Consider the following 23,154-nt stretch of genomic DNA (forward strand, 5'->3'; position numbering starts at 1 on the left):
CAACAAAGGCACTCATTGGCAAACGTTCCATCTTGAATAACTGGGTCAGCAGTTTCTTTATCAAAGCAACCCAGGTTAAATATGCTCTTCTATGATCTAACACACTGTAATATACAAATCACCATTTTTAAAAGCAACCCGGAACGTTATTGAAAAATAGCTTTTTTGTTTTAAAATAAAGCAGTAATACAAAACAATGGTTAAGTTATGGGTTACAATGAATACTTTCAGTGTTTGTAACATATCCAGATAGTCTCTAGGAAGACTGTCTATATTCTGACTATAAAAATAGGACCAAGTTTTTTTGACTGTTACTGCTGGTATATGCTAGATACTCTGTGCTATTTTCTGGGCTTTTCCTTTGCTGCCTAAGGGAGAGAATGTCACATCTATCAGGTCAAGACTTGTATGTTTGCCATACCAACTTAGACCTAACATGTTTGCATTTGTGTTCAACCAGTCCATAGTATATGATATACTCCATTGTCTTTGCCATAAAAGAAAGGCATAATGTTAAGAATATGTTTTATATCTATATTGAGTAATTGCCGTGCCTTTACCTAGCTGGTTCATTTGGATCCCAAATTCAGTGTTGTTTCTTCATTTAGCTTTTTGATGACGTACTGAATAAACAGTGTCGCGATATGTACCTATTTTGCTCATTTAAGAAAATATTTGTAATTGCTACCACTGGGTTTTTCATTACCATCTAGAAGCAAACACCTCTATTTTCCTTCAGTTACCTTTCAGTATCAGAAATTCTAACTGTTTAGCGAAAGAAACCGTAAAAACCATTTATGTGGATCAGTGAGCATTTATTGCTATCTGCCCTGGAGGAGTTCAATACATGCCTGTTGACTGATGGAAAATTGCTTTGGTAATACTAAGCAGAAAATATATGAAGAGTACATAACACATTACTTGATGCATGATTCTTGGCTGTACTACATTGGTATGTAACTAAGGACAGAAGTTCCTGCAAAATCTATGACTGTCAGACTTTTAGAATATAGACTGGTATCATCCAAATGATGGATGTTTGTTTGCACTAGTGTTGGCTCAGAAAGTTACTTAGAGCTTTGGGGTTGCCTCTGAAATATAGTTCCACCCTAGGTTTTCTCTCTGTCTCTCCTGTCAAGCAGACTTGAATCCTCGGAATAGCTCTAGAACCCCTTTGGCTTCATTAAAACATTTGAACTAATTGTGGACAATTGAGCACCATGACGTTCAGAAATAGAAACCATCAAATGATATGGCAGCATTTCAAATGCACTGGTCTGTGGTCATCTAGTGACAAAACTAGCAGTGCCACCCAGGCTTCCCTACTACGGATGTTAGTGTTCACTCTCTCCGAACCTTTACCTTTTGTGAATTTTTTGCCATCACTTCTCAACCATATGTATACTTAGCCTATATCTTATGCATAATTTCAGTCTGTGTAATTCTATTATTTTTGAATATTGCCTTCCTGGCACATTGAATGTATCTTCTGACTCATCATTTTCTCAATCTTAAACTACAAAATGGAAAATTATGCCTTCTGTGGATGTTTCTGTACTTTCTCAAACCATTTCTGCAAATGTAATACCTCCTTTGTTTCTTACAGTAATGCTACAAGAGTTGAGAGCTCAGTTACAGATGATAGAATGCAGATGAGGCTTTCTAAGCAGAACATGTTTGGCTGCTGCCCACCCACCTGGAAGTAACACAGGGAGGCGGGAAGCTACTAGACAGTTCAGCACACATGCTGTTATTGCAGCTGCATGTTTGGCTGTTCTGTATCAACCCCCTTACATTTTCAAACAACAGCAGCAACAATTTATTTACACCATCATACAGCTCTCCCCTGTAGAAATAATGAGGATCTTGCTCTACCTAGAGGGCAGTCCCAAAATCTCCTTTGTTTCTGCAGTCAGCTCCACCAGTGCAGGTTCTCAGGGTGATCTTTCTTTCTTTCTCTAATTTAGGCAGTGTTCTGTCTTAGAATTCTGGGATCCTGTAACCTATGGAATGAATTGCAAGGCTAGTATCACCAATACACCCTATCTAAAACTGGGGAAATGGAGGAAGAAAATGAGTTAACTTGCGTAAACATATACTTGCCACACCGAGAAAGGAAGAAGTATGCATAATTATTAGACTTCTCATTTCTACAAGTGGTTACTACCCATTTCATGGTCTGCATGCCCTAAAATATCCAAATGTATCACCTAGTGGGTTGAAGGACATATGCAGTGTTACTGGCAGACAGTGAAGACAAAAACCAACCCCGAGTAGGTATATATTCTAGTGAGGATAAAATGGTATCCTGTCATGATTGAGTGTAATTAACCGGATGTTATGTATCAGGCGGTCCCTCCAGACCGATTGTTGTTCCTGGCAAGTTGACACTCCACTGTGTTGGGAAATAGCTGAGCTCTGTGCAGGGAGGCTGCCCATGTTGTACTTTTACCACTGTGGTCACTTTGCTGATGAGCCCACTGAGCAACCTCTGGGCTACTGTGGAGAGAGTGAGACAAGCATTCATAGGGTGATTTTTCATGTCCGCCTGGTTTCTGAGAGCCTCCTCTGCAGTAAGCATTCAGCTGGACACCGTATTCTGTCTTACTCCTGGTTCAGGAAATCCACCCATATGCCTCTTCCCAGCCACCTGCTGCCAGCTCCTCAGTCTTCTTGCTCCTTCGTCTGTGCTGGTCAATGTAAGTTCTGATTCTTTGTGAGTAGAGGCTTGGCCTGCAAGCTGTCTTTAGCTTGGGTCAGATGGTCCATAGTATGTGCCCCTAAAGCGTGTTCCCAATGGTTTAGCTTAGTAGTTGCTGCTGCCTATGAATCAGTGTGATCATGCCATCTCTTCTGGGCAGACTGGACCCAAGACATGCTATGGGAAGCTCTGCTCCTCTGTCAGGGCCTTCTGTGAAGGAAGCTGCAAAGCTGTAACAGCCGACTTCAGCTGCTCATATTGTGTTGCTCCATCTGGATACCAGCTCCTCGGACAGCTAGTCATGCAGACTTTCCCATGAGCCCTGGTGGGGGCTGAGGGAAGGATGGCAGGATACAAGAGTAGGCACATCAGTAATATAAGCTTCCTGTTGACGGAACTTAGGTTTAGATGCTGTTCACACCTAAATATGCTATCTATATGACTTTTACCTGAGGACACAGTATCCTTGACATGTCCTTCTCTGTAGCCTCAACACCCAGTTCATGTGGGTTCCATAGCCACCGTTGCACAGTGAACTAATGTGAAATGTCCCCTGTTCATTCTCCACTAGGAGCCAGTATTAAGTCAATCTGTGTGTATCAAAAGGAAAATAGTTATTTGCAATATGGAGTGTTGCGTGACCCCAAAACCTTGGGACTTTCCACTATTCTGTTTTGACTTCGAGTATTCCAGTTCATTGGCCACAGGGGCAAGGGCAAAGTTGCTTGCCTTCTTCCATCCTAACCCATATGGAGGACTTTTTCTTGTCCCACTCAATACTGGAAGCTTTATGGGTTACTCAGTAAATAAATCAAGGTAGTACTCAAAAGGCTACCCTGGGAGCCAGCTGGATTTTTGGAGTATGTGTTCTCTGCCCTCCTGCATATACTTGCCTTACCAGGCTATCCTCAGGTATTGTTACTTCTCACTAACAAATCCTATCAGCGTGATGCTATGATGTCTTGTAGGCTGGTAAAATGATTGAGGTTCCTATAGACTGAGTTATGGCACAGAACCAGAATTGACATAGTGCTCAGGCAAGATGGTGAAAGCAAGTAGCTTTCTGTTTTCCTGCTATTGGGATAGGAAAACATGCACACGCAAACACACACCACTTTTGTCATATCAGTAGCTGCACAACAGATAAGGGAATGCATTGATTTGATCTACCAGGTTTGATCAACTGGAGTTTCTCCTTGATAGAGTTTGTTATAATCAACTGTTATTCTCAAAAGACCTGTGTGTCTTCTGCACAGGCCTGCACACAAAAAAAGAGATGTGGTAGGAATCACCACCCTGAACCTTTCGAGTCTCTGACAGTGGCATTAATTTTTGCGATTCCTCTAAAAGATGCCATATTGCTTTCGGTTGCTATTGTGGCAGGGAAGAGAAGTTCAGAAGCTTTTCTTGAGCCCATTGAATTCTAACAATGCTCACTGCATAGGTCAAGACACAACTGTGGAAATTCTCCCTGTGTGTGAGTGTAGAGCCTATCTGTAAACCCAGATTCTGGTCAGGTAATAATACCACAGCCTCCATTTGTGTCTGACTCCCATGCAGCTTCCACCCCACCATCAGGACACAGAGGTGTTGAGTCCTCGGGGACAGTGTCCAATAAGTGCTGAGAAGTCCAGTTGTTTCTTTTTCTCCTCAAAAGCAGCTGCACATCCTTTGGGAATGGGTAGAAGAAAGACTTGTTACATGATTACCATATTATGGAAGTGTTCTTCCTTAAAGGACCAACCACTCCTGCAGTGAGAGGCTGTCAGACGCGAGAAGAGCGGCTATTGAGGATGTCGATCAAACCAGCGACTGTTGAGGATGTCCCTCCAGGCCTCTGTCACCTGCCTACAGATCAGATCAGAGTGTCTGAGGCTTTCTCACTATTCTGGCCCTACAAACCCTCTCATTAATTGTCCACTCCCAAATACCTGGCTAGCTTACACACACTTTGGCCCTTCAGCTTGTTATGTTAGCCAGACCCTCTTGCCTCTGGACACTTAGCTCTGCTGCCTCAGCCATTCCTGTTCTTGTAGAAATCCAGAAGCCCTTGAGGCAGCATCTGCAATGCAGGCCGAAATTCCTGTCTGTGGCCTCCTGAGAGTGTAGTTACAAGGTGGGTAAGCAGGAGACATGGTAGATCCCCCTAAGTCTGTATTTCTACATCTGTATTTTATCAAGACGTTCCTGGCATCTAGGTATTCTGGTTTCTATTCCAGGGGGCTGTTATACTATGCAGAAGGTAGAAGTTTTAAGGTACTTGGTTTTAGGGCCCAGGAGAGTGCCACTTATAGACTGGCATTTTGGCAACTATGATGAACTCCCAGTTTTATACCTTGGATATCTTTCTCTAGTAACACATTACAAAATCTAACAGACAAAAAAGCAAGTCAAATAACTTTTCAGCCTACTTTCACATTTATTTTCTTACTTCCTCTTTAGATAACTGTATGGTATTCGTAAAACTAGATTCTTACAGATGAGGAAAGAAATTCAGAAAAGGTAATTAACTTTTCTGGGGCAGAACTAGGTCTGCAACATACATCTCTTGACTTCTTGTTCTCTTTTGTTACAACACAAATACTGTAGTGGCATGTGGATGTGTGCATGCATATAATATGGTGCACTCACACATATGTGACACACACACCACACATCACATACCACTTATGCACATACCGCACACACACACGACACACACTTAACACACATCTATACACCACACACACTGCCTATCCAGAAACTACAATTTGTGTCATGTCAAATGTTGATGCTTCTAAAAACAGCATATATTATTAAGAAACTCAAATACAACAATTTCTTTTGTTTGGATGAAGGTAAAATCTGCATTTTGATTTCATCTATAATCATTACTTGCAATGTGGGGGTTTTTTTCTAAAAATTCGCACCTCAGAAGTTGCCCAAAACCCAACTGATAAAGGAATCTTCAGTCTCATTATTAATCAAAGAAATGTAAAGTATCTTGGCAAAATGTCTATGTCAACTCTATGTGTAATTATGTGTGCACACAGAAATGCTGACAAAGTTACAGTGGGTATGCTGAAATGTGTAATTGTCTTACTGAGTACAGTTCTTTTGGAAATCAGCATAGCAATATGTAGCAAGTGTCAAAAGAAATTGCATACTTAATCTAAATGTCCATGCCTGCGAGTTTATTCCAAGGAAATTGTTTAGCATAAAAAAATTATGTGCATAAGCATTTTTTTGCAATAGAACTCTTCTCTCCCTCCCAAAAATCATTTTAGTTTTAGAGTTTCATAAAGTGTGAAAGATCATATTAAATAGAATGGGGAAATATTCAGTATAGTATTTGCAAAAAAAAACAAAATGTTGTGTATAATGTAGTTGCACATACAGTTAACAGATATACTTGTTGAATTGTTGATAGAGTCTAGGAAGTTACAAATGAAAAATTGTGTAAGAATTATGTGTATGTTTGGAATTTTTTGCAATAATTACAGTCTTCAGTTTCTATGTCTATATAATATTTATTTTTAGTGAAAATACATCCACTACTCGTTTTTGGTTTTGTTTTTTTTTTTCCTTAAAGTCCATTGATCGTCACAAAAACCCAGGAAATGCAACTAAGAAGAAAACAAATGTTCAACCAAGACTTAAGAACCCAGAGCTATGGAGAAGACATCACACTGGACTACTGGTGTGCATAAGGGGGCAGGAGGGACGATCCCCATGGGGCATGGCCACTGGTCGTGGGAAACAGAGGAGAGAGGCCAGGCAGCTGGCTGGGCAGTTAGGTTCACCGCTGCATGATGGCAGCATTGAGCAGGTTGGCTTCCTTCAGGGTCCAGCTCTCGTCAACCAGCTTTTTGTTTGGGAAAGTAGTCATGAGGATAAAGCTGGTGGCAGCCATGGCTGGCCAGGCATCCACAATAAAGAGTTGGATGTTGCTGATCTGTGGCTGTAGTTAAATTTCTGTACCAGCCTCTCACCATCTGCAAGCCAAATTTGGATGTTTGTGGTAGTCTCTGATTTGACGATTAAGATGGAAGAGCTGGCTTTGGCTTCATTTTCTGCCAGTTGGACTGGAGAGATGGTACTCAACACCTGGGGGGCAGTGCTGCTCGGTTTCTGACCCTCATCAGTGAAGGCTCCTTTGTACTTCATAAAGTCCTCATCCCGATGGTCCTCCACATCCAAGTTCGCTTGTCCACTGTGAGCTAGCCTCCACAGCTCTGCTGGCACCTCTCCTCTGTGGATAGACTCCAGAAACTGGGCATCGGATGGGTCTTGGTAGCTTCTGAGTTCTCCATTATCCAGGCTGAATCCACTCTTGTAGAGTTTCAGTACTACATGAACATCTTGGTGGGAATGCTGTCTCTTTTATCCTGCCACATAAGCAGACTCTTCCTTTGGTGCTGCCCCAAGGCCATAGCCACCTCCTGCAAATGGTCTTGGTGTACTGGTCTCTCGGAAACTCCCTCCACAGCTACAGCTCCATGCTCTCTGGCACCTTTAAAGAGATCATCCACCAGCTCATTGGGACTTTTCTTTCTGGGAGGGCCGAGAGTCTGCTGTCTACCTCTCTCTGAGACCCCAGTATAAAACCTCTGGCCTTCCTCTCCTCTTCCTCATCCTCATCTTGGTCATGAATGAGGTCTCTGAAGGCTGTCACTCTGTTATTACTGGGGGCTGTGCCTCTGGACACTGAACTGGGGGTTGCCTTTGAAATGGTTATGATGTCTTCGTCCCCTCTGTCCTCATAAAAGCTCGCTAGCGCAATCTGCAAGTCCCAGGTTAGCCGACTCGAGGAAGAAGCAGGCCTGGTCCTCCTCAGTGCCTGTCACCACCACGAACTCCCTCAGCTCCTCCTGTTGCTCCACTGCCATCTTCTCCCATGCACCTCCCTGCGTTCACTACTTTCTTAGCTTTTCTAAAGCATCCTTGAATGGGACTTTTGTCTTTCTCCTGAGAGGGAGCTTAGTGACTGGGTTGTTGAGGATGGTTTAATAGAGGGGGATGTGCTAGCTGAAACCCAAACTCTTCTGTTGTTCATCTCACCCTGTCCACACACTGCTGCCTATGGTGATTGGTCTGCTGAGGATTATTGTTAATCACTTTTTACTTGTTTTTCTCCTCCCCCAAACCCAAAGTGGTTTTGGAGATAAAAAGTAAATATGAAGATAAACAGTAAATATGGCTTATAAAGCCAGCTCTGTTCCCTCTCTCTCTCTCTGTTTTGGGGGGAAGACATTGTGCATTTTTAAAGCATAACATGAAGGAGGTTTTAGTATAATATGATTTAGTGCAGGCCTCAGCTGCTATCTCTCCCAGTGGTTTTGCTGGAGGCTGGAGCTTCCCGACAGCCCTGACCACGGAGAGGTGGAATGTGGCGCTGACGTCACAGCCGCTCCTGGGAATGTTTTGCATTCTTCTTCCTGGCAGTGGTCAGGTGGCTTCCAGCAAGAATGAAGGACAACAGCTTCCAAAGAAGAAAAAAAGAGAGGAGGAAAAGGATAGTTTATAATCAAAGTATTGTGGGGGAGGCACTTTTATTCTAAGCCAAAATTGAAATTAGAACCAGATGTCTTGCATTCCGATGCTGCACGAATGTTAAATAAATTTATTAATGACTGTAATAACTAAGCTATTTGGCTTTTTACTGAACTTAAGTCTTGAAACTCTGTAAGAATTATGGAAAAACGACTTCTTGTAGTTGATATTTTAACTATGAAAGCAGCTTTCTGAGTGTAAAAGCAAGGACCCTGATGAAATAACCCTCTAGTTAATCTACAGGCCGTTTTAAGATCTGTTAATATTCTGAAAGACCACTTCTGAGGTATAAAATCTCTGTAATCTATTAACATAGCTTGTTCTGTTCAAACAAATTTAAGCCAATCATTGAGAGAGTTAAACTCTATTTTAGCATCTGCTGCAGAATGTCTTTTCTCAAAATATTTACACTTCCAATGTTATTTCTGTACATTACTGCTCAAACCATATATTCAAAACAAAACAGATTCTTAACAAACAGGTTTTGCCCAAGTCTTACAACTCTGCAATAATATATGCAATAGAAAAATGGACAGTAATTGAGTTAAATTTAAAGTTTGTGTTTTTCTTGCCTCCCAGCCACTAAAATACCTCTTTTCAAAATCAGTATACTGGTTTAGCTAATTAACAATCTATACATCTATATTTTAAAATAAAATATTATACTTTAAAAAAAAAAACAACTTGATGTCTTTCAGTAGATTTGCACTCATTCTGATGTAACAGCAGTTACATTAACAACAGTTCTCCAGTTTAGGTGAAATCTGTTTGAATACTTCCTGTTATACATTGAAATGGAAAGTTGGCTTCCTCTTGTAGGTCATGTTGCTGGTGAGGAATTTCCAGAAATGTGGAGAAGTGCTGACTCATAGTATACAGTGGACTGATCCAGCAACAGTAGGACTTGAGGGGGTTTTTTGAGCTATTGGCTGAGGCAAGCAAAATATGTAGCTGTAATGTTTCATTTTATTTTTAGATATAAGGGTGAGGGTGGAGGAGAGACTGTTGCTTGGCATGGGATCTATGTTAATAACTTTAAAATGGCTACAAGTTCTAGGGTTAGATGTGTGTCTAAATGTGTGTTTTCCTACCGTCTATTATTAGAATTTGAAAAACAGGTTGTTTTTGCTATAGTCACCCTACTGTTGTTCTCTCTGCCTCTTGCCCACAGGTGAACCATGTACCTTCTTGGGCTGTGGTTGGTGACTCACCATGGGCTCTATAATGTGAAAGTAACATAGTGCTTGCATTCAGGAGAGTGCTGCAGAAAAAGGTCCATGGCATTGCACCTTTTGTGTCTGTGATCAAAAGTCCCTGAATCTAATAATAACAATTTAAGTATTAGCTGACAGGAGTGCAGAGGAAAACTAGGATTTGTTGCCTTTAATATGCCTGCTTTTGTCCTGTATATTTTACGTTCATTAAAGTGTCTGACTCTGAAGTTACTGATTGAGTTTTTTTTCATTCATTTGGTATAGAAATGACTGCTAGATTGGGTTTGGAACAGGGATTTCTAAAACAAAAACTCACTACCTAAACTCATCCCTGGGCTCATAAAGTTAATATATCCCAAATGCACTTATCTATCAATTCTACAAGCATGCACTCACTGCTCTGTGTTGGCGCTGACGACATGGAGAAGAGGAAGGTGTGCTCCTTGTTACCTGTTTGAGGTGGGGGAGGCGCTGGGAGGCCACTGCAGAGGATGTGTCTACAGAAATATGTATAGTGTTACTTTTCAGTTACTATGGTAGAAATCTAAGAAAACAGTGAGGCATAAAAGAGGGGTATACTCAAATCTGTGCTAAAGTCTGTGGAACTGGTTTTTTGGATGTGATTCTGAGGCTGTCACAGTTACTGATTGAAAGTAATTTGAATAGGCAGTGTTAGGAGACACATAAAAAATAGAAACCAGAATATGATGAGGGAGATAAGGGAGATATAAGTATGTAGGTGACTGATATTCAGACATATGAAAAGTAAAAACAAACAAACAGTATACTACAAATTGTATTTGTATATGCTTTGAGGCCAACACTCAAAACAGCACACATGGTTTCACAAGCACCTCTGACTGCTTTTAAAGGCTGTAAAAGGCTATGCTTTTCAAAGACATTCTACCCTTATGTTTCTGGGTTTATATTTTTCATCATTCCTGAAGAATTTGAATGGCTATTTGTTAATCATGAAGATTCACAAAACCATAGAAATTATTTTAAACACGATTTCCTGTTTTCTTTAAAGTTCAACAAAAGGAAGAGCACATGTCCTCCTTTTGAGCAGAAGTCCCAGTGCAGAGTAGGGGATGGAAATGGGGGGCTGGGCCACACTGTGCTATGGAGGCTTAACCTGCACATCTGTCCCCCACTAGCCTTCAGCTGATTCTAGTGTGCTTTCTGACAATAGTCCATTACTTAAACTTTCTATCTGCCAGTTTCTTCAGCTAAAAGATCTTCTGCTAAAGAAACCAGTGACCTATTTTGGTGCTTATGAGGAATTACTAACAGAATTAAGCTCATAGTTCAAAATATGAAGGATTGTTCTCTGCTTTTTTAAGTGTATGTTCTCCGAACACTTAGCAAAGAAGAACCTTGTGAACATCTACCTAATATTTTGTCTGAGAACCAACTGAATACTGTTCTGTTGTTGTCCTCAGCTTTGATGTCCTCTGGTATAGAAAAGACTGAAAATGATGAAGACGTGGTATAATTAGGGCCTGCCACTGTTCCCAGGGATCCTTGGGAAGTGTCCCAATCCCCTTGGGAGGCTAATCTACAAATCTTAGGACTGGAATAGTGACATATATGGCTGTATAATAGCACTTACAGGACTTTATTATATTTTGTCTCATTCCCAATACTGTACGAAATTCTAGGTCTAAATTGTCTGAACTGTTTTCTATGCAGATCTCATAAGCGTAATACATTTGTTGACTGAATAAATGAAATTGGTCTTCGTTGAGGCAGAAATACATTTCCTCTGTAAGCTTTTTTGTGTATACACATACAGTCCATGAAATGCCTTTTTTTTCTTTTAAGACGGAGTCTCGCTCTGTCGCACAGGCTGGAGTGCAGTGGTGCGATCTCCGCTCACTGCAACCTCCACTCCCGGGTTCAAGTGATTCTCCTGCCTCAGACTGCCGAGTAGCTGGGACTACAGGCGCGCACCACCATGTCAGCTAATTTTGTGTATTTTTAGTAGAGACAGGGTTTCCCCATATTAGCCAGGATGGTCTTGATCTCCTGACCTCGTGATCTGCCCACGTCAGCCTCCCAGAGTGCTGGGATTACAGGCATGAGCTACTGTGCCTGGCCAATGTCTGTTTTTTAAGAGACAAAATCTTCCTTTGTTGCCCAGGCTGGTCTTGAACTTCTGGGCTCAAGTAGTTAATTCTTTGGCTCGGCCTCCCAAAGTGCTGGGTTTGCAGGCATGAACCATGATACCCAGCGTCATGAAATGCTTTTTAAAAAAATTGTGGTAAAATATGCATAACATAAAAATTACCATTTTAACCATTCTTAGATGTATTTTCAGTGGTATTAACTACAATCATAATGTGGCGCAACCAACACCGCTCTTCATTTCCAGAACTTTTTCATCATCCCCGACATGAACTCTAGTACCCATTAAACACTAACTCCTTCTTCTCCCCATAAGTCCCTAGTAACCTGTATTCTGCTTTCTACCTGTATAAAGGTGCCTATTCTAGGTAACTCTTAAGTAGAATCATACAATATTTGTTATTTTGTGTCTGGCTTATGTTAGTTAGAATAATGTTTTCAAAGTTCATCCACATTATGTGTCAGAATTTCCTTCCTTTTTTAAGGCTGAATAATATTTCATTGTATGTATATGCCATATGTTTTTTATCCATTCATGTGTTCGTCCTGTGAAATATTTGATTTGTTTTCACCTCTTGACTACTCTGTGAATAATGCTTCTGTGACCATAAGTATACAAGTATCTGTTTAGTTTCTGCTCTCAATTTTTTTTCGGCTATAGATCTAGGAGTGGAATTGATGGATTTTATGGTTTGACTTCTTAAGGAACTGCCATATTGTTTTCCACAGAGGTTGCATCATTTTATATTCCTGCCATCAATGCATGGGAGTTTCGGTTTCTCCATGTTCTCCCCAACACTTGTTATTTTCTTTTTTTGATAATTGCCATTCTAATGGGTGTGAAGTGGCATTTAATTGTGGTTTTGATTTGCATTTCCCTGATGACTTGTCACCCAGGCTGGAGTGCAGTGGCACAATCTTGGCTCACTGCAACCTCTGCCTCCCAGGTTCAAGCAATTCTCCTGCCTCAGCCTCCCAAGTAGATGGGATTACAGGCACCTACCACCATGCCCAGCTAATTTTTTGTGTTTTTAATAGAGACAGAAATTCACCAAGTTGGCCACGCTAGTCTTGAACTTCTGATCTTGATCAAGTGATCAACCCGTCTAGGCCTCCCAAAGTTCTGGGATGACAGGTGTGAGCCACTGTGCCTGGCAGATACACCTTTAAATTATGAAATACCCCCACTTAAAAAAGTAACTATTACTATTACTTGCAAAATAGAAGTCCGCGGCCGGGTGCTGTGGCGCAAGCCTGTAATCCCAGCACTTTGGGAGGCCGAGACAGGCGGATCACAAGGTCAGGAGATCGAGAACATCCTGGCTAACACAATGAAACCCCGTCTCTACTAAAAAACACAAAAAAACTAGCCAGGCCAGGTGTCGGGCGCCTGTAGTCCCAGCTACTCGGGATGCTGAGGCAGGAGAATGGCATAAACCCGGGAGGCGGAGCTTGCAGTGAGCCAAGATCTGGCCACTGCACTCCAGCCTGGGGAACAGAGTGAGACTCCGTCTCAAAAAAAAAAAAAAAAAAAAAAAAAGAAATAGAAGTCTGCTACTAAGATACAGAGAGTTCCTCATCAATCCTTTATACTCTAATACCAGCCCTCCCTGTGCCCACAGACACTGGTTGCTTGATATGAGGTGCATATCCATGACCACAGATGTCCCTGAGGCTGCTGATCCCTGAGGGCTCAGAAAAGAGTGGCCTCCTCCCTCATTAGCTGGTCTGTCTACACAATATTCTGTTGATATATTTGTATCAAATTCATTAAGTATCCAAAATGATTATGTTCACCTATCCTGATTGTAGTTTTCTCAGAAAACATACTTTTAACCTAAAGCTATCAATAATATGTAGGCATTAAATAATTTGAAAAGAAGTTTGTGAAATTATTCACAGTGAGAACATCTTGTAATCATGAAATCAATGAAAAATTTGCTAATTTTCATGGTTTCATTATTCGTATTTAACTTTAATTCATCTGAAATTTATTTTGATGTATCATTTGAGGGTAGAGATTAATTCTAATTACCTTTCAAACAATTTTATCAGCACTACTTTCTGAATAATTTTCCCTCACTGATTTTAAATGCTTCTCCTATCGTATGTTATATTCCTATACATCGTAAGAGTTCTTGACTCTATATTCTATTTCATTGTGTTATAGCTTTTCTTTCTCATTCTAATGTCTTTCACTAAACTAATCTACATTCTGTAGTTGGAGTTTTTACTTTAAATTCTAAGGTTGTTAATACTTTTAAAAAATATTTTGAAGTAATTGTAGGCTATTCAGTGAGCATTCACAGATATTCTCCACATGAAAAAGTGCATGGGTGGCAATTCATAGATACATTGGTCTGGTACAGCAGCCAGGCACTTTGTTAGTTCCAGTTTCACCTCATGCTAGACATGCAGGCATCCTAAAAGTTCAGGTATATTCTTGTGATATGCTTATTATAATATTCAGAAACTTATTAACAGAAATTAAATTATAGAAACTGCTGCTCCATTTAATTGGCTACAACATTCTTGCAATAGTAACTATTTTGCCTTGGGCGTCACCTAATTATCTCTGTTAGAAGAGTAGAAATGTTTATAGCATTTCCTTTTTGAAGTATTTGAAACAAATATTTTTATTTGATTTATGATGCTTTTCTCTTTATTTGACCAAGAAATGTTATGGTGGTCCCATTATGTGTCTAGACGCTGTGCTAAAGGCATTGGGAAACAGGGACACACTCACACCAGAGCCTCACATCTGGTGACAGCCACTTGCTAGAACTGGGGTGGTAGGGCATGTTGTTATATCACTGAAGTCTTATGCTACTTTTTTTTTTTTTTTTGAGATGGGGTCTCGCTCTGTTGCGCAGACTGGAATGCAGTGGTGCGATCTCGGCTCACTGCAAGCTCCGCCTCCCGAGTGCACGCCAGTCTCCTGCCTCAGCCTCCCAAGTAGCTGGAACTACAGGCGCCTGCCACCACGCCCGGCTAATTTTTGTATTTTTAGTAAAGACAGGGTTTCACCGTGTTAGCCAGGATGGTCTCAGTCTTCTGATCTCGTGATCCACCCACCTCGGCCTCCCAGAGTGCTGGGATTACAGGCGTGAGCCATTGTGCCCAGCCTCAAGTCTTATGCTACTTTTAATGTCTTATGTTAGCAAAATGAAGAAATGTGAATAATTGGTGAAACCTTTGAAACTCAAGCTCTAAGATTCCTGTAAAGAACTATACGTTGGAAATAATTTAATAATGCCAAGTACATATGATCAAGAAAATGATAGAGTGGACAGTTCTCTGACCTGGCTATGTGTGGTGGTGGTGGTGGTGGTGGTGGTGTTGTTTTGTTGTTTTGGAGACAGAGTTTTGCTCTTGTTGCCCAGGCTGCAATGCAGTGGCTCGATCTCAGCTCACTGTAACCTCTGCCTCCTGGGTTCAAGCAATTCTCCTGCATCAGCCTCCTGAGTAGCTGGGATTACAGGCGCATGCCATCATGCCCAGCTAATTTTTGTCTTTTTAGTAGAGGCAGGGTTTCATCGATGTTAGCCAGGCTGGTCTCAAACTCCTGACCTCAAGTGACATACCTACCTCGGTCTCCCAAAATGCAGGGATTACAGAAGTGAGCCACTGTGCCTGGCCACTATGTGTTCTTTTAAACCCCATAACAAAGTTTTTAAAAAGGTGCTTTGGTCGAGTGCAGTGGCTCATGCCTGTAATCCCAGCACTTTTGGGAGTCCAAAAGTACAGAGGGAAGATCACTTGAGACCAGGAGTTCAGAACTAGTCTGGGCAATATGGCGAGATCCTGTCTGTAGTAAAAAATTTATAATTAGCCAGGCATGGTGGCATAGGTCTGTAGTCCCTGCTACTTAGGAGGCTGAGGTGGCAGGATTGTTTTAGTCCAGGAGGTCAAGGCTGCACTGAGCTATGATGGCACCACTGCACTCTAGCCTAAGTAACAGAGCAAGACCCTGCCTCAAAAAAACAAACAAAAAAGATACTTTGATTATATGTGATAGCAAGTTTGCAAAATAAAAAAAGATTAATTTGCAAATGCATATGCTTGATTGGAGACATCTTTAAAAATTTTTAAACAAGGTATATGATCGAAGACAACTGAATTAGTCAATGAGCATAGAGTATGACAGTTTTTAAAATTCTACCTCTCGTCATTATATTAAGCCTTTATACCAATTGGTGTAGCACACATTCATCCCGAATCCTATGGGAGGAAAAGGGGTTAGCTACCAAGAATCTTATAGCCTGAACTTAACTATAGATAATATAGTTATATTTGAATATGGAGTATCTATTATTTGATTCCCACTTAGTTATCTTTAGTTTTTCTGAAAAATTATAAACAGGAATTTTAGTGACACACCTCTTGTAACACGGAGAGGCAAATATTTTATAAGCTCTGTACACATTCCTGTATTGATCAGCCGGCTCGTTAAATGATCCCCCAGCTTGTTAATGATCCGTTGAACATGTGTAAGCCCCATGGATGGCAGGGACCTGTTCCATTCAGCTTTTTTCTTCCTTTTGAAACTGGTATATGTTGAGTGTCTGATATGAACTGAACAAAACTTGAATTGTTTAATTTTATGCTTGTGTCAAGCAAGCTCCCAGAAGTCTGGCTAAAGAGTTGTTTGTTCATGTAAAAATCTAGCCTTCAGAATCTTTGTAGCATGAATATTTTTCTCTCTCAGCCCCAGAGCCAATTCCCACCCCTTTCAGTCTAATCTTTGGCAGCACAAGACCATGTGCTGGAATGGCATGAAAATTCTTAACTTACTCCTTTCAAAAAAGAAGCCAACTATATTTAATGCTTTGTGTAGGCTATTTCTTTTCATCCTTAACACAAACGGAAGGGAGGCATTATTGTAAATTTGCAGATGGGGAAACTGAAGTCATTGAGGTTAAATAACTTGCTGAATTCCCACCACCAGTGGATTACAAAGCTGTGTAACACTAGGCACGACTTCCCAAAAGAACCCCATCTTGTCATCCTATAATCTGTAGATGAATGTAGGGTTTGCTGATGGCCCTGAGAAAATCTTAACAAACTGGATGAGGCTCAAAGACTTTTCCAGGGATATGACTCCAGAACTGTGACCTTCCCTTTGCGTGTTCAGCATGACCTCCTCCTGCTGCTGCATATGGCGTCGATGTAAGTGTAGACATGGCCTTGCTCTGAAGAGAAGTAAAAAGGCTTCACTTCTTTAGAGGAAAATGCATGTGTACCATTTTGAGAATGAATGTTGGATCCAAGATGTCTGACAATAGAGAGGCTCTGAAGAATGGGGTGATATATCACAAAGATTGGACGGGATCCATGTATGCCTCTGAACCCTTCCTGGTTTCTAGCGGGCTGTTCCAAGGGAAAATTTAGGTCAACTTCATTCAGTTTTACTAGAGATTTAATTGGACATGCTTTGGCTAATCAACTAGTAATAACCATGTTTCACATTTCTTCCTTTCTTTACTGCTTTCTCCTTAAGAGCAAATAATTAATACCAGAAATTTCTGTCTTGGGTATTATGGGATGCGTGTGGCTATAAATGAAGAAATTACAGAGCCTACATGGAAGATAACAGAAACAATACTCAGTCGTTTTGTTGTGATTTTTTTTTTTCTCTTTTTTTTTTTTTTGAGCCGGAGTCTTGCTCTGTCGCCCAGGCTGGAGTATAGTGGCGCCATCTCGGCTCACTGCAGCCTCCACCTCCCGGGTCCCCATTCAAGCAATTCTCCCGCCTCAGCCTCTGGAGTAGCTAGGATTACAGGCATGCACCACCATGCCCAGCTAATTTTTGTATTTTTAGTAGAGAAGGGGTTTCACTATGTTGTCCAAGCTGGTCTCGAACTCCTGACCTCGTGATCCGCCCACCTCAGCCTCCCAAAGTGCTGGGATTACAGGCGTGAGCCACCGCGCCCAGCCACTCTTTATTTTTTATTTTCCTCTACTCAAGACAGAGAGATCCGTTTTGCATTTGGAATTCTTCCAGTTAGTTTTGAAATCTAATCAACAAGATTGGGGAGTATTTTGTGTTAATGAAGTATGTTCCTAGTTCTTAGAAATATATGAATGAGGCTGGGCACGATGGCTCATGCCTGTAATCCCAGCACTTGGGGAGTCGGAGGCGGGCGGATCACCTGAGGTCAGGAGTTCGAGACCAGCCTGGCCAACATGGTGAAACCCCGTCTCTAGTAAAAATACCAAAATTAGCCAGGTATGGTGGCGGGTGCCTGTAATCCCAGCTACTGGGGAGGCTGAGGCAGGAGAATCACTTGAACCTGAGAGGCAGAGATTGCAGTGAGCTGAGATCGTGCCACTGTACTCCAGCCTGGCAGCTTGGGCGACAAGAGCGAGAGTCTATCTCAAAACAAAAAGAAAAAAGAAGAAAAGAAATACATAAATGAGCAGGAGAAAAAGAACTGGGATACTGAAGGGGTCAGCCTCTCCTGTTGTGTTCCACTCTTACCAGTGGAGCATGTGCTTTGACTCCAGGGTTTCTGCAGCATCCGCAATAAATATGTGACTGTATTTTGTATCTACCCACATGTGTTTTCCCTCGCATGGTGTCTTTCCCTAAATCCGTGAAGAAAATAGCTGTTTTAAAGTTCATTTATTTTCTCCATTTGGTTGTCAGCAGCAGGAAAGGCTGCTGAAGGATCTGAGCCAGCGTGGGAATGGGAAGGGCCTGTGAGCTCTTAGGGAAAGAGGAAGTCTCTATGTCCTGGTTACTGGCGTGACCCCAGGTCGAATGACTCCCCCACCCTCTCCTCCTGCCAAGGTTGGTTAGGGTTCAAATGTGTTCCTACCCAAAATCACACATTGTCACTGTGTGGGATGCACAATATTCCATTGCTTTGCTCTCTTAAAAAAGACAGTTAAAAGTAAGAAGTATTTGTTGGAATTTTTAAAAACATGGTTTTTAAACCTATCTTTATTATTAGTTTTTAATGCTAAAAGCATTTTATTTACCTAGGATTCTTGGTTTTGGATGGGTTTTATTTTTTCTTTAGGTGGTAGTCTGTTTCTGAGAAAGCTCTATATTATGCATCATTTGTGAAATCCCTAGTAACCTGATGATGTTTCTGTCACATTGTTTTAAAAGGAATAGTTTAAAGATTTAAAGTGATCTGTGTGTGTGTGTGTGTGTGGTTTTCTTCTTTCTTTCTTTCTTTCTTTTTCTTTCTTTCTTTCCTTCTTTCCTTCTTTCTTCTTTATTTTTATTATTATTATTATTTTTATTTGTTTGAGCCAGAGTTTCTCCTGTCCCCCAGGCTGGAGTACAGGGGCACAATCTCGGCTCACTACAGCCTCGACCTCCCAGGCTCAGGCGATCCTCCCACCTCTCAAATTGTTGGAACTTCAGGCATAGAGAGCCACCATGCGTGACTTTTCTTTTTTAATGCAAGTATTTCTTTTGGAATTTGAACTTTAATACTACTTTGGTGTGTTTTCACCTAAATTCCATTTTGTGAGCTTCTTAGTATTTGATTGAAAACCTATTTCGTTTTACTTGACCCTAACCAGATCAACAAGATAAGGATATTACCCAAAGGTGGTTTCTAGTAGGATTGTGGCCACAAACATCAGTTCTGTAGCCAAGTATGGACTAATGTGGACTGAGAAGGTGGCTTGGAAGAAAGTCGCATTTCCACCTGGTCAGGGACGTTTGAAGATTATGCATGTTTTAAGGGAAAAGGCCTGCTGAATGTGGAGAGTACAAAGGTGTAACTATCACTTGAGCTTTTTAGAAGTCCTTCGATGTAGTGCCAACTTGGATAAACCACCTCAAGTCCAGCCAGTACAGCAGCTCTGTTTTATCTTCATTGTGAGTCTGTCTCCCTGCCGGCTGGTGATGGGGGTCAGGCTGGATCACGGATTTGACCACCCTGCACCCAGGCCTGCCCCTCTTTTCTCTGTTACATAGTGCTGGGCAGCCTCTGGGGGGCCTCACCGATTTTTGTTTTTTAGTGGTGATAACAGCACGATCAGGCCGCAGCCTTCTCAGTAAGAAGTGCTAACTTCCTCAGGAAAACAGAAGTGTGGTATGCACCATTACATAACCCAGTTTCTCTGGTGATACAATTTTAGTTTTTGAGAGCTGTTTTGAAGTCTTCCCACAGAACTGCAGGCCTCTCTGTTTTCCTGTATGAGGTGAGGAGATGCCAGTTTTGTCCATACACTCATGAAAAAACACAATGACGGATTAAGCGTCCTGAAGTGTCAGAAGGATACCTGGTGTGGTAGCTTCTAAAATACCACTAAAAGTTATTTTAGAGATGAATTATTTAGAATTGACACCTGAGTTGGGTTACCAAATGAAATAAAGGGTGCCAGGTAAATGTGAATTTTTTATAAACTACTAGGCACATGTATACTAAAAAAAATTATTAATTGTGTATCTGCAATTTACATTTACCTGGGCATCCTGTATTTTATTAGGTAAATCAGGCAACTCTCCACCTGAAACTAGATTATGCAAACTAAGAATTAACATAAAAAGTACTGTCATTGTGTGGATGAGAAATCTCCTCCTCCTCTTCTAAACCAGTTTAGGAAGCCTGTGCTTCATCATTTCTCATATACTCTCCTCCCATGTATATCCAGATTAAAATGTGTATATCTGGCATGTGGCTCACTGTTTCACATGCCTAACTGCAGCCCCTCTGGTATCCTATAGTCACAGCACCATTTTGGTGGGTCAGCCATGGGCAGCAGGTCCTGACCTCTCCTGACCACCTCCCAGGAACTGCAGACTCTCAGCATTTGCGTGTGTTCCTCCTCAGAGTCCTGGGACAACCCTGGCCAGCTGGAGGCAGAGAGACAGGCACGTAAACCTCCTGGCACATCTTGGGGATGCCTGGGCCAAAATATGCCACTGGCCTAATTCTCTGAAGGTCTCAAAGCATTTTCATATTAAGTTATTCAAGTGACCCAGAGAACAAGAAGGGAGTTGCTACTACATGATATCAGAGAACACTCAGAGGTTGGAAGGGAATTGGGAGAATTAAGTAATTATTAATAAATTCTAAAACTTTAATAATCAATATTCAAAGGAGAAATAGTGGAACTAACATTTTGTACCAAGGGTGCTGGTTTTGGGAATTCAGACATCTCCTGCAAAATATTTCTGATACACTTTAGTAAAATGTAGTTTTTAGGGGAGACCTTTTACAGAAGGAAGCTTTTATTTCCAAAGGACTTCATGAAAGGTGTAAAGGCCACACTGTGAATTAGGGATGACACACCCTGTTTTGAATTGGATTTCCTGCTAGTTCTGATCCGAGGCATTCTTCCCGGACTAGGGTGAATTCAGTTCCAGTGTTTGCTTGTAAAACTGAATCTGGTCATTGTATTTGCAGTTTGGCTTCCTGCCTGCTGTTAAAGTACAGAGCAAACTTCAGCTCGTTACTCCCTATGATTCTGTGTCCTCCTAAAGAGCAGGGAAAGAAGAGGGGAAAACCCAGGAGGTGACTGAGTTCATTTACATGCCGTACCAAAGGGCAGCTGCTTGCTGCCTTGTCGTCACAGGATTCTGTGGAGAATCCTGATATTCCATTTACCAGAATAGGAGACAGCCTGGAAAACAGACAAACAAAAAAAGTGTCTTTCTTTTTATGGTTCTAGCTATGGCATTACTAACTGAATAATCTACTTTCTTTTTCTTTAACAAACATAGGTGAAAATTTAGAAAATTTTATGTTCTCCCTGTTTCCAAAGTTTTCTGTATGAAGAAAGAACTAATAAAAAGAGGTCACCACCAGGCGCAGTGGCTGATGCCTGTAATCCCAGCACTTTGGGAGGCCAGGGTGAGCGGATCACTTGAGGTCAGGAGTTCAACACCAGCCTGGCCAACATGGTGAAACCCCGTCTCTACCAGAAATACAAAAATTAGCCAGGTGTGGTGGCGTACGCCTTTAGTCCCAACTACTCAGGCGGCTGAGGCAGGATAATCACTTGAGCCCAGGAGCCAATGCACTCCAGCCTGGGTGACAGAGTGAGACCCTACCTCAAAAAAAAAAAAGTCACAAGGTGGTAGCACTGCTGGCTAGTTGGAGCTGGCCGTGCCTATTGAATTGTCCTAAGAAAACACCAGGTTGTGTACATGCTGTCTAGATTTGTGGGAAGTGTCGGGGGCTTACCCCTTTTCCCTGCAGTTGTAGAAAATGTGATGCAGTCTTCTCAGTGTAGTTCCAGCCACCTCATTAAGATACCTGGCAAAACTTGAGTGTGGATCAGAAGGAATCCAGAAGCATATAGTGGCATCAGCCCATGTGTCCTTAGGAATCTTGTATTCCCCTGAGTTAAACTTAGAGCCTCTGAATTTGTGGAAAGGACAGAGAGGAAAGATGTTCTGTTGTGGGGCTGTTCCCAGGCTCGGCTTCCTCACACTGAGGCAGTGCACCCAGTACTGAAGTAAGGAACATTGCAATGATGCCTGGGGTCAGCAAGTGACCTTGCTGACATCACAACATGTGCATTTCTCACCGTTCTTGCTTATTTAATTCTGGTCTGGTCCATTGGATTAGAGCCAGATTAAACATCAATAAATTTTGAGTTTACTATTAACAAAGAGTGGAGTCCTGCTACCTTACTGTTACTTTGCTAGGTGCTAAGAGAGAAATCAGAAAATTTAAGGCATGGATTTTGGTCACAGGGAGCAAAATCTACTCTTTATTGGCTAAGAAGCCTTAAAAACCACGTAACTGTCACGTAGTGGCAGACCATGAGCAAAAAGAAAAAAATGAACCCAGCTTCTTCTTGGCTGTTTTATGTGCATTCAGCTGCCTGGTGTTTAGAGGAACCAAATGTACAGAAATGAAACCGTTGAGGAGATTCCCAGAGCTAACTGCAGGGTGCTGCAGGGATGTGGCAACTGAACATCCAGAAACTGTAACAAGACAGTGTTTAAATAGATAAAAATGAAGCAGTCCAAAGCAGGAGGTTCTGACTTCTGGTTTCTAGTCTGGCATGTAAGGCAGGTGGAAGTTTTCACTCCTATCTTCACAATAAGAAAAAGCTGAACAAACTAAAAATCAGTGTTTTTTAGCTTCATCAGAGAATTGTCACAGAACAAACAACTGCCCCCCAAATTGGAGCAAACGACAGGCAAATAAACAGAGAATCACAGCTTCCCAGAGCAAAAGACCTGGAGCAGAAGTATCCAGCAGAACCCAGAACCAGCCTAAGAAAACTTCAATTATTTGACACATTGCCAGAGGCTTGGTGTGGACAAGCTTGCAAGTTACACTCCAGGGGGTCCTGTCTTGCGGAGAGTGGGCACACTTTTGTTTTATGTTTTACATTCTATGTCTAGGAACCCTGCTAGTTTCTCACTGTGAAGATCAGGGAACAACCTGTTGTGCTTGTATCGGGGGAAGGGAAAGGTAGCCATTTAACAGTAAACTGGAGCATTCAGCCCTCAAGATAAACTATTTTACCAGAGTCTAACCAATTGGGGTTTTATCAGAGCCCAGTTAACTTGGGGGGAAGGAAAAACACCAACACCAACTCCAGATTTCCTCCAGCCTTCCTGTTTCTCTGGGAAGAAAAAAGCTCTGAAGCACC

At 41.6% G+C, this 23,154-nt stretch overlaps 1 protein-coding gene and 1 pseudogene across 2 annotated transcripts in view; one reads left to right on the forward strand and one right to left on the reverse strand.

Annotated features, from left to right (window-relative positions):
- Positions 1-23,154, forward strand: part of SPIDR (scaffolding protein involved in DNA repair) — a 385,066-nt gene that overhangs the window by 142,836 nt on the left and 219,076 nt on the right. The window lies entirely within an intron of this gene.
- On the reverse strand, positions 5,967-8,909 carry LOC105533769 (annotated as a pseudogene). Its single transcript, XR_001005168.1, has one exon. The product of XR_001005168.1 is annotated as an NSFL1 cofactor p47 pseudogene (transcript).

Source organism: Mandrillus leucophaeus, unplaced genomic scaffold (genome assembly GCF_000951045.1).
Source record: "Mandrillus leucophaeus isolate KB7577 unplaced genomic scaffold, Mleu.le_1.0 Scaffold1282, whole genome shotgun sequence".
Taxonomy (NCBI): domain Eukaryota; kingdom Metazoa; phylum Chordata; class Mammalia; order Primates; family Cercopithecidae; genus Mandrillus; species Mandrillus leucophaeus.